Here is a 20,648-nt window from a genome sequence, read left to right on the forward strand (position 1 = left end):
TAAAAATTAAAAAACAAGTTTCTGCTCTCCCAAAAATGGAACCTTAGGCCAATCAATGAGGAATCACCTCATCAGCACTAATTAGGTAGTTTTCCTGATAGACCCCTGCCATCCCCTAAAGGAAGGTGACCTTGTCTGGCCAATCTGCTTTTTTGTCTAGTATAATTTCTTTGTTCTTCTTCCCTTCTCCCTATAAAAGTCGTCCATTTTGTACAGCTCCTCAGAGGTCCTTTCTATCTGTGGGACAGGATGCTGCCTGGTTCACAAATCATTGAATAAAGCAAATTAAGATCCTTAAAAAACTTACTCAGTTGAATTTTGTTTTTTAACAACACCATGAAGAGAAACAGCTACTCCTAAATGACTCAATCAATAGTGGATGCCCCAAATATAACCAAATTATAAAAATCCGTTTCACAAAATACTAATTAGGTTATGGTCATAACAGGTTGACCCGGGAACGTCAAATTCTGTAAGCTACCTTACTGTTAGGCATCTAAGCTTTTATTAGACACCACAAGTAGGCCATCTAAGCACTGGCACTAGATGTATTAAGTTAACAGCAAATTACATTTGGTACAACGTATATGATGTGTGTGGCAAAAATAAAATTAAAAGTGTCTCTCAAGGGAATATATAGTGGAGGATAGGAGATGAAACACAAAAAGGGGTCCAGGCATCCAGGCCAAAGTCAACCCTGTTTCTGCAGAGGGAAGGGGTAAACACCCCCATCCTAGCATTGACGTGTGTGTGCACCTGATTGGACTAAGTTCACACATACAAGTGTCATGCACTTGGGCAAATACTCCCATGTCAGGGTTCTCTTTGAGATCAACCTCACCCCTTCTCAGATTCGCAGTTTTAACCAGCACTCTACAGACAGCAGCAAAATGGAAGGTGGCGGCTCAGGTCAATTATTAAACTAATACATAAACTTAAAAATACAACTTATTTTTACACTAAGTTTGTCCCACTTTCTGGTCACTCCTCGTACCGCACACAACACTGATACTTCCCAGCCGGGAGAGAGAGTCCACGTTCCCTGCGACTCACGCTACTATCCCCGCTCTTACCTTGTTCACCTTTCCCCTCTTAATCCCCGCCGTCCCCCCACCCCTGCCGCCCGCTTCATTCTTTCATTGTCTTTAAAAATCTTTTTAAAGGGCTCATCATAAAGTGATTTCTATCATCTCTTGAGCCAATGAGGAGAAACATCATAAAACCCTAATAAAGAAGTAGGGCTGTAGTTTCAGGGAGTCCCTCTTGGCAGCAATAAAGTCTCACTGAGCAGGGCTAAGAACGGCTTGAACTTGTATACTGTATGAGTCACCTACTGCCAGGTATCAAATCACCACCAACTTAGCAGGTTAGAACTACATGCGTCTATTATCTCTGTTTCCACAGGTCTGGAGTTTGAGCACGGCTTACCTGGGCTTTTAATCTATTACTCAACAATACACAGCTAATATACGTAATCCGATTGATACACACACACACACACACACACACACACACCATTCTGAACTGTACCTTTGGGAGGTTATCTGCCTATTCCAGGTGTGGCAAGTTTACTAAAAATATTCACAACTCTTCCTGAAAATGTCTTCGGAGGTAACAGAGTCCCTTTCCTTCTGTCCCATGTGGCCAGGGACCAAAGCAAGATAACCCACTTCTGTCACCCACTGTAGGCCCCAAATAAGGCTCCAAAGAACAATCTACTATTCACAAAAACTAAATGCGCCCTCAAAGGGAAAAGACATGCTACCGCTGAGGATGTTTCGTATGCTATCAGTGAATCCCATCAAAGAACAGCCCACCAGCTAGAAAGTAAAGTCCAAGAGTCGGCAGCAGGGCCCTGCCTAGGGAATGACCGTGCAGGAGTTCTAAAATCAGTGAGTACCGGCAGAGTCCTTGACCTTCAAGGACCGCTTTAAACGAGGTATGAACAAATTGCAGTCAATTCGTTTTTAAACAGCAGTGATGCTGTTTTACGAATATTCTGAGATAAGGTGGTCCAGACTACGTTAACTCAAAATGTCTTTATGGAGGGGCCACTGACCTTCTTCCAAAAGCAGCATAGTTTGGGTGACATTGATACTTCCACACTACTGAAAATTCGTACATCCCTTTAGAAGGGCATTGTAGCAACATACGTCAAGAACCATAAGGATGTCCACCACATTTAACTCTGCAATCTCTCTCTGAGGAACGGAGGCTCTGGAAACAATCCAGTAGAAGAAAAGCAATATGCTCAGAGATGCACACAGGGACCTTGTCTACTGGAGCAAACATTTAAATGACCAACTCAGTAGGCTGCTTCTCCAACTGATGGCACTTACAACTCTTTGGGACATCACTCAACAAGAAAACGGTACAAAGATTACGAACAAAGGGGGAAAATGGTCATATTGAGAAGAGCATAAAATTGTACAAATGGTGACAAATACTTATAGAGACTAATTACAAATGTGAAGTTTCTCTTTTGGGATAAGATTGCAGGAGGCATCTTCCTCTTCAAATTCTATCTTTATGAGTTAGCCTTGTCTTTATCACTAAAAGAAACTCTACCAGGGGGAAAAAAAGGAAAGGAAAGGAAAGGAAAGGAAAGGAAAGGAAAGGAAAGGAAAGGAAAGGAAAGGAGAGGAGAGGAGAGGAGAGGGGAGGGGAGGGGAGGGGAGGGGAGGGGAGGGGAGGGGAGGGGAGGGGAGGGGAGGAAAGATCAGCAGTGCCATAAAAGAGAGGTCTCAGAAAACTAGGTCTCAAATATGGTATGTGAGCATTCAGTTTACATCTTTTCAGACCTGGTGGAGTTGCAAACCCCACCTGGGAAGCCCAGAGCAAATGACTAGGCTCATTTTGCTTCCTGCGAGCCTTTCCCAATCGGAAGGAACTGGCCATTGAGTGAGTCTGGAGGTAGTTCCGTGACTGCACTTTCAAGCAGGGCAGGACGCAGGTGCCTGCAGGGATGTAGAAGGAGGCGTGCCCGCTCAACTCCCAATCAAGTCCAGGCACCCAGACACCATCAGGAACACGGGACACCTGCCCGCCCGCATCCTGAAGTTGCAAAGCTGGTGACTCCAGGGTCACCGCCCACGTGTGCCAACAGAACACGCCCACATGAAAACAGAGAGGCGGTCAGGGCTAACCCTTGGATAAATCACTTAGCTTCTCCAATCGCTCCCTTCATCTGCTACACAGGGATAAGGGCAGCCGGTAAGGGGGCAGTGAAGATCAAACAGAACAACACGTATGAAATGTAAAGTGCTCAATAAATAGTAGCGACTGTCACAATAATACTTTACAAATGTTCCTCCACACCATCCATCATTTTCTGCGAATTTCCAGCAGCTAGTATTTATAATCCTATGTACAGAGGAGCATAGTACAAGCATTGCACCGGTTCTTCTTCCAAACTGTTTTTTTAAATGTTTTATTTACTTTTGAGAGACATAGTGTGAGTGGGGAAGGGGCAGAGAGGGGGGGACAGAGGATCTGAAGCGGACTCTGAGGTGACAGCAATGAGCCCGATGTGGGGCTGGAACTCACAAACAGTGAGATCATGACCTGAGCCGAAGTCGGGAGCTAAATCACCCAGGGGTGCCCCCAAACTATTTTTCATAGCATATTTCTGTGAAACATGAGGTCAAAACTCCAGAAACCGTTTTGCCACAACACCGCTGAGAACCAAAAAACTGAACTCATCTATGCAAGAGATTTCTAAAAGTCATCAACATTTTCCTGATGCTGGTAGTTATTATAAACCCCTAGGTACCAAATCCATGACCCAACCCCACCAGTCTATTAAATGATCAAAAATCCCAGAACACTGTCTATATTCAGCTGTTAGCTAGTAAACTGAATGTATATTTTCCTACTTTGACAATTTAAATGATCAAATTTACAGAAACAATGATTAGGCTATGTAATTTAAATAAAATTTTTGGATTTTTTTCTTTTTCTTTCTTTCTTTCTTTTTTTTTTGGAGAACAGATCCTATTTTACCCACTTGGGAGATATGTTGTCATCATTGCGTGACCGGAAAAGAGTTCTGCCAGGCAACAAAATTAAATCACCCTCCTGCAAGGCTTGTATAGATCATCTCTGGCCTGAGGGCTAGGGCCCAACAGCTGCATGACCAGACAGGACGGTACCGGGTCCCCAAAAGGTGTCGCCCTCCTGTGCACACACCCCCACCCGCAAGTCAGGCTGGTGAGGCCTCAGACTCCTCCTCAGGATGCTTTCAAATGGTTTTTGTTTTATGCAATTGCACTGAAGCAGAGTTATTAAAATATTATTTAAAAAACACATGAGATACTGTAATATATGTGCTTCTTTATTAACTCACTAAACAAAAGGGTGCCGCAGCAGATCTAATAATGACCATAATTTCAAAGGAATGATAAGAAGCTCAAATTTCAACCACTATCGGCAACCACTGTGATGTGGTTATGAACATACTAGTCATTTCTGTGATGTCTGTGAAATCTCAAGGGGGATGTTATCCGTGTTTGCAATAGAAAGAAATACTAAATTTCAGTTAGAAACTAGTGAAAAATAAAAATGTACGTTCTTTTCACTACATGTTCTTGGACCCCCTGAAGTCCATCCACTCACAGCCCTGGGTTCAGGGTTCCCACGTTGGAGAATCACTTGGAACCCCACATTATGTCATGAACCTGAGCCATCAGATTCAACAAATCCCTAGACTCCAGACTTGGGGCAGGAGGGACCTTTCAGAGCAGAATATTCTCCTGCTGCTGTGAAGAACAGGAAGGCCCAGTGACGTGGGGAGGCAGCTCCAGGCCTGGACCCAGCTCTCCAGTCTGATGTTCTGCCTACTACGTGAGACTCATTTCTTTGGGCAAGGCCTCCGCCACCTTGAGAGCTGGGAAAAAGCTTCAGACATCACTTTGTCCAACTCCACTCTTACATATGGAAACCGTGCTCTCAAAAATCTTTTTGTGTGTGATAAAGAAAACCCAAGACCAGCCAATTCCAAAAATACTGCCCTGAAACAAAGTGGGAATCCTCGCTTTCATATCAAGTGGATTCTTCTATACATGGCCACCAAACCTCACAAAAATGTAGTCAAAACAAAAATTCAGAGAAAGACAAGATTTGTTTAAAAAATTAGAAATCCGCAGGTCAAAACAGAATCGTAAATTATACTTTACCGCGGAGGCATGGATTTAAAAGGAAATCATGTTCAAAGAAGCCATTGCAGATGCTTGTATCCAGTCAATTTTAATAAACAAACACACTGATAAAATCATGTTCGTGTGAATGAATACAAGGGAGTCTCTCTAGTCCATGGAGCTGTGGGAAGACTGGAACAGTAAGTAGTCTCCCCACAGGGGCCTTCCACCCCCCACCCTCAAATTCTACCATTATTTTGGGAGAGAGAAGGTATAAACAGGAAAGTGAAATGGGCTCCTGGCCTTATTTCTAACCCGTTCTGTACCCAAGAAAAAGGTCAACCACTCTTCTCGCTCTGGAGAAAGATTCTCTAGAACCTTCAGCCGCTGGAGGGAAAGGGGTCTTCCCAAGTCGCCCTGCCCCACCCCCAAGCCAGCTTCTGAGCCAACCCCCACCCGGCCCAGACCTCTGCTCATGCGCACACTGGAATGATGTCATAGCACCAGGGCAGGAGGTAAGAGTCACCAGTCCGTGCTTGGGGCAGCAGACTCTGGCCCTATACTTACAGAGTGGGCCAGTGAGACCACTGCAGGAGCTCCCTCTCCACTGAGTGCCTCCTCCATCAGGAGAAGCCACCTGAGGTCACTGCCTTCCCCCTGCAGTCGGAGATGGCCTAGGAAGTTAGATGGCCACTGCAAAGCACGAGTCACCGGGCATACTAGGAAGCCATGAGCATCTGCTCGTGGCTCCTACTTGTCAAAGCGTGGACAGCATCCACAGGCTACCCCCACCATCGCACGGTCCTTCATTTGCTCTCACCTGTGCACTCATGTGACAAAACCATTTTCGGACAGGCCTGGGCATTTGAGGACCTCCCTACTGCAGCCTAGACAGACCCTTCCCACTGGGTCCCCGGCTGTTAACTCCACTACTTCCCAGCTGCTGGAGCTCTGAGAGCATCATTCTAAGGCAAGAATGGCTTTGGGCTTATACAGTGAGCCACTCAGGATGTCCAGAAGGGGTTAAAACTGTGGGCGTGGCCAGGCCAGAGGCCCTCTGCAGGGGAGCCTGGGAGAGAGGGTGCCAATGGTAATACACAGCAGCTGGTTCTCCACCTTGAAAACCTGTCAGAACCACCTTGTTCAACAGGAAGACTTTCACACCAACGCTCCCCAGGAGACTCAGGCAGTAGGGCCAAAGCAGGCCCAGGAATCTGCGTTCCTAATACATACCCTAGGACCACATTCTAAAAACAGAGCAGGCCCCTAGTTCCCTCCTCTGGACCGGCACCTAGGGTGGGGCTACAATGCCCCTGTGACCACTGAAAACCTTCCTCTTTCAGAGAGAATAAATCAATCTCCCATGCACAATTCCAAATAACTGAGATACAACCCCCTGGAGGAGGGAGAACATAACTCCTCCCCGTTTAAGTGACTTCCTCCCCAACTGCTGGACAGACAGAGGAAACACGAGTTAACTTTACAGTGGGGAGCCTGCAAATACCACCTCAGCCAGGGGACCGAGGTCATGAGTCACACTGACAGTACGCACCACTGAGATGATGAAAATGGCATCTGATGCCTGTGATCTCCCTTCCAAAAACCCCCAACTCCAGTCTAATCATGAGAAAAACATCAGACAAATCCCAACTGAGGAATGTTCCACAAAACTCATGACTGGTCTTCCTCAAAAGTGCACAGGTCATCAAAGTAAGAAGAGTCTGAGAAACTTTCATAGCCAAGAGGATCCTAAAAAGACTTGACAACTAAGTATCATGTGGTCTTCTTGGGGGGGGGGGGGATCCAAAAAAGGAACATTACATAAAAGTTAAGAAAATCCAAATAAAGTGTGGACTTCAGTTAACAATAATGTACCAACACCAACTTTGCAATTTTTTCTGTAAATCTAAAACTATCCTAAAATTAGCGGTGCCAGGCTGGGTCAGTCAGAAGAGCATGTGACTCTTGATCTTGGGGTCATGAGTTCGAGCCCCACGCTGGGTGTAGAGATTACTTGAAAAAATTTAAAAGAAATGTAAAAAAAAAAAAAATTATTAAAACTATTCTGAAATTAAAGGTTCATATCAAATACATGTTCGTGTAAAAATACAGGCACACCTAGGTGGCTCTCCATCAGTTACGTGTCTTCTTGGTTTCGGCTCAGATCATGATCTCATGGCTCTTGAGTTCAAGCCCTGCACTGGGCTCCAGGCTGGCAGTGCGCAGCCTGCTTGGGATTTCTCTCTCTCCCTCCCTCTCTGGACCTCTCCCACTCACACTGTCTCTCTCTCAAGGTAAATAAACTTACAAATAAATATATGTACCATACGTACTATCTGGAAATACATACATGCGAAGCATAACGTGGATGAATTACAAAGCGTACTTTGGAAAAGCAGGTGGGTGAAAACTGGAATGAACAAAAGGAGAGAAACCTACTCCATTAGCTTAACACAATAAAATAAGGTCATTATATAGTTGCAACTCATTACAATTTTTGTCCTGTTCTTCAGAGAACACATGATATATACTTGAATATGTAAAATAATGAAGACTACGAGTTTGTAAATAACAACAAAAAACTTCCTCTCCTGAATGAGACCCAGAACAAGCTTATTGAACATACATTAAATTCTTTCCCACTCAGGTTGCCGAGAACCAGGAATCGATGTATTCTTTAATCGATGCATTCAGGAATCTTTACAGTGACATCACGTAACTCATATTTCAAGTTATAGTCTCATTATTCTCAAATTAAGTTAATTGAAACGCCAAGCATTAATGACAAATAATTACAGCATCTCATAAAAACTATTTTACACTAATCCACATCATCAAAAGTTAAATGCAAATTGGTGCGGTATGAAATGGAAGACAAATCACAAATTATGATTTTAATTGTGTTGAATGTCAGTATTCAGTTATCTCCTGATGCTAAACAGGGCTAAAGAAGTACCCCAATCAGCCCACCTACAGACAACAGCTTCATCCCAACTTGATGCCGAATGGCACGATTTGGGTACTAGATAAAGCCGAAGTCAACAGCCTGAAACACTGCACTTAAAATAGACAAAAAGAACTTCGATGATCGAGAAAGACAGAGTTTAAGTTTCAAAGGAGACACACTTCAAACTAGACTACCAGTAGGATACAAAATAAACCTGCAAAATGTCTGGACAGGAGTGATTTACAATATTCATTACTAATCCGGGTGAAGCAGTAACTTGACTACATAAATCTTTTCCAGATTAAAATGTAATGCCATAATGCATTTATGCCATTATCAATTTAAAACAAAAGGAATAAGGAGGTATCGGCGTGCCACCTAACGCCAGCCTTCTCTTAAACACACCAAAAAGTAGCTTTACTAATTTTTTTTTGTAATTTATTTTTTAATGTTTTTTTTTAATTTTTAAAAAATGTTTATTCTTGAGAGAGAGAGAGAGAGAGAGAGAGAGAGAGAGAGAGAGAGAGACAGACAGAGCGTGAGCCGGGGAGGGGCAGAAAGAGAGGGAGACACAGAATCTGAAGAGGTTCCAGGCTCCGAGCTGTTAGCACAGAGCCCAAGGCAGGGCTCGAACTGACAAACCGTGAGATCATGACCTGAGCCGAAGTCGGATGCCCAACCGACTGAGCCACCCAGGCACCCCTACTAATTTTTAAGATCTAAAAGTCTCAAGCAAATAAACAACAAAGATGTAAGGTTTACAATCTCTGAAAGTTATGGACTCGTGGATCCAAAAAGTGAGTGCTCACCCCAAGTGAGCAGAGAGTATGAGCCTCAGCCAGGCCCCGGGAGAACAGTGGCAATCCTGGGAGGGGGGGTGGGATGCATCTCTGCTCAGCTGGCATTTGGCTGACTCTGGGGCTGTCTGTAAAATGAAGAGTTCCTAAAGATCTCGAAGAAAACTACCCTTCCCTGGAATATTTGAAACGGGTTCTACCTGGCCTTGGGGACTTCCGTGCATCTTCCCTTGTATTCTCTACAGGACCCCAAAGAGATATCACAGTCATTTTAAATACTAGTTAATCGGGAAGAGAGCTGAGTGGGAACCTGGAAAACCATCTCACATTGGGTTATACCCTCCCTGAGGGCAGGTTTTTGTATCCGGGGCACTTGGCATGGTGCCTGTCACTTAGGTGGCACTGCAAAGCATTAAGTGTGTGATGGGGACAGCGGTCCAATTTGTGGGTCAGATCAGAATGAATAACGCAGCCTTTTCTACACCTGCACACACGTGCCTTTTCCGTCCTCAAACTAGATTCACAAAAAAGGAAGAGCAATAAAATTGAGACAGAAGTCTGCTCATGCCACCCTCCTTGGACAAAACTCCTCTGAAAAGGAGCGGTGTGGTTCAAATGTTTAAAGAGGGAATGGCAGGGCTGTGCAAGGTCTTTAAAAACAGGAGCCCTAAGGCCTTGTTTCACAGAAGACAAAAATAGAGGTTGGGAGGTTAAGGGCTGGAGGCACAACGTGAGATAAATTAGCAGCAGGGGAAAAGGAGAGGACCCGTCCAGTCCTCGCTCAAAGCAAGATTTTTGAAGTTCAAACCGAGGCTAGCTGCTAATGAAGTTCCGAAAGATACTGTGATTCCAGCTCCTATTAAAATCACAAGTCAAGAAGTTACTGCATAAAGGCAAACATTTTACTTTCAGGGAGGAGACATACATACACAAAGCAGGAAGGAAGTCCAGAGTCCGCAACTTCTGGATTAGAGCAGCTCACACACACGACCCAGACCCCATGCACTACTGAGGGCATGGGCCTGGGGATCCCCTTGGCCACTCACAAGACCCCCGAGGCTAGCCACTGCCCAGTGACCTGCACTTTCTCATTCACTCAGTGGCGTAGTGACCACACTTGCCTCCCTCCACCCCTGCTGTAAGAATCAAACGATAGGAGCCTGCAAAGAACAATTAGATAGGTTACATTGTTTTAGATCTCATACCTAGAAGGTTCAAGTCGGTCAGAAGGAGTTACTGTTAACCTTTCAGAGGTCCTCCCCAGTCCATGTGAGGATGGGAGCATTTAGAAAAAAGAAAGGACTAATTGTGCCTTTTAACAATCTTCACCAAGAAAAATTCAAAGACTTACAAAGTGCTGATTTTGTGTTTATCCCCATAACTGAACAGGAAGAGAGAAGAAGCAACAAAGTAAAAAGGAAGAGCAGTATAGCCGGAAGAGATTTATACAAAATAGATCTAGATATAGCCAAGGAAACTTCTAATTGGCCACCCTCTTAATTTCTGGGCTTATTGGACTCTGTCAAGTCAGAGTCTTCGTCTGAAGAGAAAAAGAAGTAGAGACATCAACGTCATACTCCAGCCCAGCTAATAGGCACCTCCACCACTAACCTGGACAGAGACTAACAGCCAAATTATAATTTTCTCTTTCCGTTTCCCTGGATAAGGTCTCATTTGCGGTATTTTCGTTCGCTCTCCCATGAAGAGTTTCTTTTTCGGAACTATACAAAGATGGAAATGAAACATTTGAAAGCTAACAGATGTGACCAGTCCAATGATTGTCAGGTTGAACCTAGAATCTTACGAACTTTAGCCATAACAACTACAATTTTTTTCCCCCTATGGATAGCCACCGATTAAAAGGATTCTGAGCTAGGCAGACAGATTTGGAGTGGACCAAACTCTGAAAATTGACTAGTTATTAAAAACAATTGACAAGGGACTCCATGACTTCCTTGTAAGTGGACATTCTAAGGAGAGTATGTTTTTATCACGGTTCAGCTAGATTTCAAAAGGTTTCCTGCAAATTGACGTTTTATACTTACATGGTCCAAACATGGAGAAGAAGACAATTTGAAAAACCAACATATGCCACACTTCACCAACAGTATTAAAGATAAACTGTGGTTAAGTCAGTTATATTAAAGATGGTTTCTCCTTTATATAACTGCAAGATGTATAAATACTGTCTAGCTCTCTAAATAGATATTTTTCATGTTTATAAAAATGGATGAAAAAAAATTATCTCCATATGGGCAACTGTGTGAAAGAATACATGGGCCATTAATTTAAGGATTTGAGTAAAGGAAGGAAGCGTTCACTGACATGAAGGTTGCTGAAATACTGACATTCTGGGCCAGTAGATTTTCTGGGGTGGGAGCTGCCCTGTGTATTTCAGGATGTTTAGCAGTATCCCTGGCCTGTACCCACTAAGACACCAGGCACACTCCCCCGTCAAGATAATTGGAAAATGTCCCCAGACACTGCCAAATGTCCATATGGGCAACATCACCCCCAGCTGAGAACCACTCATCTATATATAGGACTGGAGGTCCAAGTCTCAATTAAGTTTTTAAAAATATTAACAATTAACATATTTGCCAAAGTGGAGTGCTCTTATTTCTTGATCCATACCTAACAGCCAGTTAAGACCCCAAAATGGATGGGGATTTGCACATATTAATACGCCATCATGTTAAACACATATTTTCTTCCTTCAACATGTAACCCTCACCGACCTGAGACATGGACAAAAAGGGAACCTACCTCTCTTTTTTGGAAGGTGGAATGAGCCTTCCTGACCAGCGCTGAGGGAGTGGCACAATCAATTTTAAGCAGCAACATATTAAACACCTGAGCCTTAATCTAGGCCGCATCAAGTGGGCTTCCGTTCTACCCAGGCATGCTTCAAAGTGAAAATTATGACGGCCAGCTGAGTGTCATCTCTGCTCCCCTTTTTCTGTTTAGAGGATAACAGCATGGTTTGCTTACCGTCGCCACTGGGTCTCACCTACTGAGCCATCTAAAACAGACCTACTAAGGAAACCATGGGAAGGCACGAGATGGCTTAATAAAGGGGTGGCAGGAGGAGCTCCTAACTATAAGCTAGGGAGGGCCAAGGAGGGCAGAGGGCCAAGGACGGCAGTAACCAAAGCACGTAAAGGAAGAACCATACACATGCTGGTAATGGAGACAGATGGAAAACTGACTTTAAGATAAATGGTCAGGGCGGGGGTGTACACGAAATGAGTCGCATGCAAAGGTGAAACATGGAGGGGAGAAGCGAAAGGATGCAAAGAAAGATCTGCTTTTATATCTGTCTTGCCAGATATTGTTCCTAAATAGGTTTCTTTAAAAAGAGGGGGGCTGATGAAAATTCACTATTCACCTACGTCAAATTTCCTGCAACTGTCTCTAAAATAACTCCTTGAATCCCTGGTTATTTCTCGGTCTCTTAAAAATTCTCCAGCAGCTTGCAGTTTTTATGTCAATGTCCCTGAGCTGGTTTCCATCACTCAGAGCAGTAAGAGGGCTGTTTATCACCCATTCAGACCTCTCCCCATCACCCCCACCCAACACAAACAAGACTTGCAAACAGGGAAACAAGCTTTTAGAGTGATTGTCCTTAAAATGGACACAGCTGGCAGGGCAGAACAGGAACTGCTCTTCTCTTCTGCAGCCAGGCTCATAAGTGACATAATTAAAATACTTGTTGACTTGCAGACATCCTTAAATATTCAGCCAAAATTCATAAGATATTAAAACTGAGCCCCATCCTCTAAGGAAAATCAATGCAGACATTGATGGGCTTTGTCTGGTAAGACAGCCACTGGCACTTTCTAGGCATCTCGCTGCGACCTCAGCTCCTGGTAACATTTCTTACTAGCTGGCCACCCCCACTGCTGCTGGGAGAATTATTAAGCTTGTTTAAATAAATAAATCTTTGCTGCTACTCCTCCTGGAACATGCTACATACAGAGCTGGCCAAGGGGAGACAGCTGGACGGCAAATCTAAGAATGTGAATTCAAAGAAGCTGCCCAAGGTGTGGACCATCTGAAACCACTGTGTTCCTGAGTCTTAGGACAGACATATGGATACTTCTCCCAACAGGGGCACCGGACTCTCAGTTCTATCTCAGTTCCACCTGCCCTGGGCAAAAGTTAGCCAATGCTCTGAGAGCCCCTAAGGGCCTTCCAAACACAGAAGGGTGTATTAAGGACGGTCTTACTTGGAATGACTACCAATGTCAAAGCTCCCATTGGAACCTTGTTAGAGAAGCCTTCCAAAAATCCAGACTGACACTTGACCTGGCCCCTCTCATGATCCAAGAAGTAGATTTTCAAAGCCATTTTGGGATTCTTTGAGACCTGCACAGATCTCACAAAAGCACGAAAGAAAAGGATTTGGTGTGTTGGGCTCCAAGGCTCCAAGTACGTACCGACCTACCTTCTCTAACATGAACTCATTAAGAAAAAACAGCAGCAACTGACAACGACCTCCCAAAAGATATCCCAACAAAACAAGCGCTCAGGAACTAAGTGGAAGAACAAGAAAACTCAGTCCTGCTTCCTCAGTCCCCACAGTGGTGGAAATTGGGTGGGGAGCCCCCCACACAGCCATTTACAAAGGAGCCAGCTGCAGAGACCTGCACAATAGTACCCCGCACACAGGCTTGTGGGCCACTCTCAAAATACTGCTACTATCATCAAACAGAGAAACCTCCTCACTCGCCCCGTGTTATACTGCAAACCCCTCAACAGTGGTTCTCAACGTGCGGCTCCCATCCCATCACAGGCCACCTGAGAACTCAGCAAAAAAGCGCATCCTGCGTCAGACCCTCTGGGGTGAGCCCAGCGATCTGAGGTCTAAAGCAAGCCCTCCCAGGGATACTGATGCCCACCTCAGAGCTGGAGAGTTTGCCCATCTGAGGAGCAATGGCCCGTGGTATGCAGCAAGGAGGGGCTGAGAGGAGAAGCAAGGCCAAGGGTGCCCAGTAATGCTCCTCTGTGACCCTGCACAGCTAGCCTTTCATGACCCCTGGAGCAGCTGTATTCATTATGTCTTTCCCAAGTTCAGGGCTTCCTCCACTGCCTGGCTGATACAAGAAGTTCCAGTATGAACTGATACCCAAGCTCCACTCTTTATCGATGGTTTTCCATCAAGGTTTCTCAAATCTTATACCTAATAAAAGTTTATGGCTCTGTTTATGTATTTTCAGAGACATCTTAACAAAAAGATGGTGGCCTAGCTTCGTCGATAAGAGCAGAGACTCAGAAGTCAGCCTGAGGTTGAGTTCCACATCCACTATTTGCTAGCAGTATCTACACCTAATTTTTGAGAGGATTCAATGAGTTATTACTTTGTATAAAGTGCTCAGACCAGTAATTACAACATGAGATTGAGTGTGCATGTGTTAACAGATAAGCTAACGATCACTAAAGAAAATACGATTTTAGCTTTTGTACTTATAAAGCACTTAACGTACATCAGAAATATGTTGAACACTAACACCCAAAAGTTATTTTAAGTTGGCAACTTACCCTCGAGAATTCAAAACACATTTTAAAAATATCTGTAAACTGGACAAAGTATTTTGATTACATGTAACCAAATCTGACTTTATCAAGCGTAGGAAATAGTACATTATTCCCTAGATCTACAAGGGTGAGACCTTTCCCGCTAAGGAATAATAATAATTGCCATTACTATTATTCTGAATTGTGCCCATGCTGTCTCCTCAGCTATCTCAACTTAGACACACAGAAGAGATGAAGCTGAAATCCTAAAGTGAGTATAGACCTGTCCTCTGCAATACAGCAGCCACTAGTAACCTCAAGAGGCTCCTGGCCACTCCAAATGGAAAGAAGGAATGTGGTGTGCCAGAAATATAGAATACATGCCAGATTTCAAAGACTGCACACAAGCAAAACAAGGTAAACTATCTCATTAATACGGTTTTATATTGATTACACATAGAAATAAAAATATTTTTGATCTATTGGGTAAGATAAAAATATAAAAATTAATTTCATGGGGGGCACCTGGGTGGCTTAGTCGGTTTATGCGTCTGGCTTCGGCTCAGGTCATGATCTCGAGGTTCATGGGTTTGAGCTGCTGGGCTCTGTGCTGACAGCTCAAAGCCTGGAGACTGCTTAGGATTCTGTGTCTCCCATTCTCTCTGCCCCTCCCCCGCCCTAGCTCTCTGTCTCTGTCTCTCAAAAATAAGTAAACATTAAAAAATAATTAATTTCATGGGGCACCTTGGTGGCCCGGCTGGTTAAGCATCTGACTCCATATGGGCTCAGGTCATGGTCTCGAGCCCCACGTGTGAGGCTCCCATCCCAGGGGGAGCCTGCTTGGGATTCTTTTTCTCCCTCTCCCACTGCCCCTCCCCCGCTCCCACAAATTCACAGCAACAGCAGGCCCAGAGGGGACAGCGCGGCCCTCCCACTTGGCTCTCTACAGCTTGGGCCAGGACAGGCTTTCATTACCATACAAACCCAATGCTTTCCCTATAGCTGATATTTTATCTTGTTCCTGATACCAAAAAAACCCTACATGTACTGAGGTGAAGCATCCATAAATGGATTAAGTCAGCACTGATTTCTCTCCTTAATCATTCTACCTAAAACCTGACCAGCATCTAAAAGCCCAGTGCCCAGGCTCCTTCCCTATTTGGAGGTTGCATGACCAATAATGAACTGCCATCCCCTCCTTAGGTCTGCTCTATAACCATCCCTGGCAGGTGTTCTCCAATAAGCAGATTCCAGATCTGGGTGAGGGAAGCAATAGGACTTCCTATAACAATCAGCCTTGTTTTTGAACACAGCGTTACACACTGTTATGAACTGTATCCCCAATATTCATATGTTGGAGCTCCATCCAACCCCCAAAGTGGCTGTTTGGAGACAGCCTTTGAGGAGGTAATTATGATTCTTAGGGTGGGGCCCTAATCCCACAGGACTGATGACCTTATAAGAAGAGGAAAAGCCACCAGACTCTCTGCAAGCAGAAACGAGAGAGCACACAAGGACACAATGAGAAGGTGGCCTTCTGCAAGCCAGGAAGAGAGACTCACCAAGAACTGAAACTACCAGCACTTTGCTCTTGGACTTTCCAGCCTCCAGAACTGTGAGAAATAAATTTCGGTTTTACACCCAGTCTGTGTGCTTCTGTTACGGCATCCGGAGCAGACCGAGATACACACTAAGAGTGAATAAGCACATTTCAACTTACAGAGCCTTTCCAAGGTAATGCTGGCTCCCAGAAATGAAGCAAGGACAACAGTTCACTGTAACCGCTCCTGTCTGCCTCCCCTGAAACGGCTCGTCTTCAAAGAGCCAGCTCACATTAGAGAATCTGTTTCCACCACTATCTGCTCACATGTGCAACACGGCAAAGGCATCCACGCAAGGTCTACGATGCTTCACTTCATTAGTGGTACATGCTATTAGATCAACAGCCTCATAAAAACATCTATCCAGCACTCTTTTGGCATTCCTTATCTACTGCCTGCTTAGCAGGGCCAAGGGCTCTGGAGGGCAGGACTTATACTCAAGTTCAAGCTCCATCATCCCTGGCATTGCCCCTGAGCTCTAGTTTCCTCACAGAGAAATAAGGGCCAGAGCCCATTTTACCATGATATGTCAAATATTAAATAGGATGGCCTTTGTGGAAAGCAATCCGTAAACTGTACATTAACATACGAGTTAGTATCTATTCTTACCTGACTATCGCACTTTGGGGCTTCATTTAAGCACTGACCAGCAAAACTATCTCAAGAGGAAACTGTAATATTTAAACTCCGAATGCCCTTGAAGCTTCTCCTTTTAAAACCACTAAAAATACAAGCAGGAGAAAAAAGTAAGGTGGAACTGACTAATTAACGTACCAGGCCAGGAGGACAAACGCTTTGCCCAGTTTCCAATTCAAGTTGACATGGACAATCTACTGAAAAGTAATATATGCAGCCAAACCACCAGGTGGGTGTGCAACTGGGTTTGTTTTTTGTTCGTTTTTTTTTGTTTGTTTTTTTTGTTTTTTTTAAGTTTAGCTTCAGGACTATAAATGATGCATTTGACCAAGAATTTACCAAATAGGCCACCAGACCAAATTCACCCAACTGTCCAGACATCCTGGGGACAAAGCCATCCACGAGGTCAGAGGTTCTGAGCAGAGGTACAAAGATTCTGGAGATCTTTTATTACTCACATTTCAGTGGAAACAAGAGCCCTAACTGCCCAACAGGCTCAGCATTCAATATTCATGTGTTTAATATTTGTTGGGCATCCACATGTATGAGATATGAACACAAGAAACCACAGGGCAGATGGTGACGTGTGGGTGTGTGTGTGTGTGTGTGCGCGCGTTGAGGGGTATAACTTGCTAACGCCGATTACACCTTCAGAAATATACGTACTTTGGGATCTGTTCAAAATAAAATAAAGGAAAAGAAAGAACACTCTAATTTTTACGACTGTGTTACGAAAGCGGCCTAAAGACATAAGAAACTATTTTTACTTAAGCTGAATACTTTTGACAACCGGTTAAAAGGCCATCTTGACCTCTTTCGAAGTTGCCTGAACTCAGGCATCTAACAACATACATTATAGCATTTGTAGCTTAGGCCCTGTAAAAACATGCCATGAAGGGTTTCCATCACTCATCTGAGGAAAGAGAAACAATTTGGAAGCGCCATTTGCTCTCCCTCTGGATGGGAAGACTAATTCCCTAAGCTTCTGGGGTGAGTCGTGGGGAGTTTCCAGTTCATTTGTGAAAAGAGTTTAGCTTACAAGTTTCCCCAAGCATTGTCCACTGCCCTCCCGTGCAGTTGCAGCAAGCAATTTTCAGCTCCTCAGCTAGCCAGCCTCATTTTTAATGATGGAGAATCATGTCCACGAGCGCTCTCTCCCCAGCGCACACTGTAAGTCAGTCTGGGCAGTTAGAAGCCTGTGTGTCCCAGAGAGCAACACAGCCTCATTTAGCCAGGGCAAATTAAGCTAATGCAAGTGATCAAGTAAAGGACTACAGGTTATTCCAGGCAATCAGGGAGTCTTTAGGGTATTTTAAAAGGTTATCTAGTTTGTGCTCATGCAAGGAAGATTTCCGGTGTATTTAATATGGATGATAGTGCCTTTCTCAAATACTGTGTACATACGATCTGCTGTTGGTTGGAAAACCTCAATAATCCCCCAATGCAAATGACAGGGCAGGGTCACTGATTTCAGAGATGAAGAGAATTTAAGCATACAGCACGGAATAAAGCAAAACTCAAAGCCTGGAAACTGAGCCCAACTATTAGAAATGCACCTTAAATAAGCCCCGCCCATTTAAAAAAGGGCCAGTTTCCGGGCGTCTCGCTGGCTCCCCAGTGGAGCAAGAGACTCGATCTCGTGGTCTGAGTTCGAGCCCCACGTTGGGTGTAGAGATTACTTATAAATAATATCTTTAAAAATAAGTATAAATAAATAATAAATAAACAAATGTTTAAAAAGGGCCACTTTCTCCACAAGTGGGCAGAGGTGGGTGATGGAGTGCTCAGTTGTAAGGGTGGTGATCTGACAACCAATTTCATACTAAACTCAATGATCAGTGGTGGCGTCTGTTTAGGTTAACAGCGGAGATGCTGGGAGCCCAGGTGAGGCCTCCAGGAGAGGAAGCCAGAGTCAGGCACCTCCCACAAGCTCCCCACTTGCTTAAAGTTCTCAATTTCAGCCTCAAGGAGCTGCAGCCAGATGACCACAAACATCCGGCCTTTTTCTCCAATCAAAAGTGCATATCTAATCAACCTCAAGGGGAGAATTCATTAAGGTAGGATTTTCCCTTGTGGGTCACTGCTGCAGAAGCACCATTAACACCCGTTTTTCAGGAAATCCCTGCTCCCGACACTTAAAAACCTACATCAACAGCTCCCTCTCCCACTTAAGCCCATTTCTTCTCCAAGCGTCCACAGACTGCCGTTCTCTTTTTACAAAAACCGCACACGCTTGAATCCTGTTATTAATTTACCCATCTATCGAGGAACGCCCGGTAAGAGAATTAAGAGAGTATTCAGAAGCAAAGTTTAGATCTGTTTTGATAAGTTAAAGTAGCCCTGCTTAATTTCATTTTCAGTCATTTCAAGACTTGAAAAGCACTGCTGCTAACAATATCAAACGCAGTGGTATGAAACACACCCGAATTATTTTCATTCCTACCCAAATCCCTTCCCAGAAGCCGGGAGACGCTGGGGATGGGCCTGGACGGGCCTCTCCTGCCTGCAGGTCCAGGGCGAGCCATACCCCCTGGCCTGGCTGGTTCAGTTTCTGTTTGGGTCAACAGAAGGAGGGGCCGGCGAGATTTCTAAGCTCCTAGGGCCCACCACTGGGGCCTGCTCATTCCCTTATGCAGACACAAACTTGGCAGATTCAGCCTTAAACCTGTTGGCAAAATAAACAAAACCAAATAAAGGGGAAACTGCCAACCGGAATTGTCTGAAGTGATACAGGCCCGCTCTACACGCGTTCCTGCTTTGTCCCTGAAGCTGTTAACAATGCTAAAGTCAGGTGCCTGATGTTCCTCGGCCAATAACCCCCAGCATCCCGCGCCGACCTTCCAAGGCGATCGTTATTGTCTCCAAATTAAAGCGTTTTGCAAATTAGATACCTCCGCACGATGCCACGCTAACTGCACTCACAAGGGAGTTGCCTTCAATGCCTTAAAAATCGCACACCAAATTTTTCCAGAACCACTTGGTGGTTAAATCGCCCTGAATAAACCGAGAGGGCAGAGCGATGTGAGAAACTTTCTTTCAGGTGGCTGTAACAGAGTCATGTAAATCTGGGACAGGACGCAGAGCCTGGAACCCGTCACAAAGCGCCCCTCGCCCAGTCGAGGACCTCCTTTATGCGATGTGACAGCAGCTTTGTGCGGGATCGTAAATAGTTGCAATAAACACAGTTAAGTTCTCCGGGCCGAGCTCGGCCTCCCGCGTCCCTGCGCTGGGGCCGCGCGAAACAGGCTATTCTTCCCGGGGACTCACGCCCCGGCGACCCTGGCCACCGCACGGTCCCACGCCTGCTCCTGGCTCCGCGCCCGCCGCCCGCTCGCAGGCCAGGCGACCCCACGCGCCCGGGGTGGTCTCCGGTCCCGGGAACGCGCCGCCCAGGCCCCCGCGCCCTCCCGCGCCCTCGCCGGCACCCCCGCCCCCAGCGCCGGCCCGGAGAAGGTGGGGGGTGCCCGGAAGGCGGGCGGGAAGGTGAGGAGCCGGGAGGTGCCGGGCAGTTGCGGCCGCGGGGGGCCAGGCCGCGGCGGGGCCGAGGGCACCGGCGGGGCGCCGAGGGCACCGGCCCCCCTCCCCGACCCCTCCCCGGGCGCGCGCCAACTCCGCCGCACGGCCCAAGTTCGCGGCTCCCGCCCGGAGCCCGCCGCCAGCGCTTACCTCGCCGTGGGCCGCCCGCCGAGGCCGGAGGGCAGCGGCGCGGGTCCCGGGGCGGCGGCCGCACAGCGCCCGCCCAGGCGCCGCTCTTTGTCTGCGCCGCTCCCTCCTCCCGCCGCTCGGCGGACGCTGCCGGCCCGGGCGGACCCCGCCGGCCCGGCCGCCGCGAGCCTCCCGCCGCCGAGCCCTCCCCGCCGCCTGCCGCCCGCTCGGCCGCGCGGCTCCGGCCTGACGATCCCCGCGGCGGCGGCGGCGGCGGAGGCGGCGGCGACCCTCCCCCGGCGCGCTGCGCCCGCCTCCTCCGCGCGCTTCCTCCTCCTCCTCCTCCTGCCGCTCCTCCCCGGCCGCGCCG

General features: G+C 46.1%; 1 protein-coding gene across 2 annotated transcripts in view; it reads right to left on the minus strand.

Annotated features, from left to right (window-relative positions):
• Nucleotides 1-20,423, minus strand: part of NCK2 (NCK adaptor protein 2) — a 152,510-nt gene extending 132,087 nt beyond the window's left edge. The window contains exon 1 of one of the 2 annotated variants that reach the window (XM_047069778.1): nt 20,300-20,423. The gene's annotated coding sequence lies outside the window, so the exon portion shown is untranslated. The remainder of the gene's footprint in view (nt 1-20,299) is intronic. The other variant, XM_047069774.1, reaches the window with a different exon arrangement.
• Between the last annotated feature and the right edge of the window lie 225 nt (nt 20,424-20,648).

Source organism: Lynx rufus, unplaced genomic scaffold, assembly GCF_022079265.1.
Source record: "Lynx rufus isolate CCGP_SWC_20201006 ecotype Redwood Valley unplaced genomic scaffold, mLynRuf1.p SCAF_8, whole genome shotgun sequence".
NCBI lineage: Eukaryota > Metazoa > Chordata > Mammalia > Carnivora > Felidae > Lynx > Lynx rufus.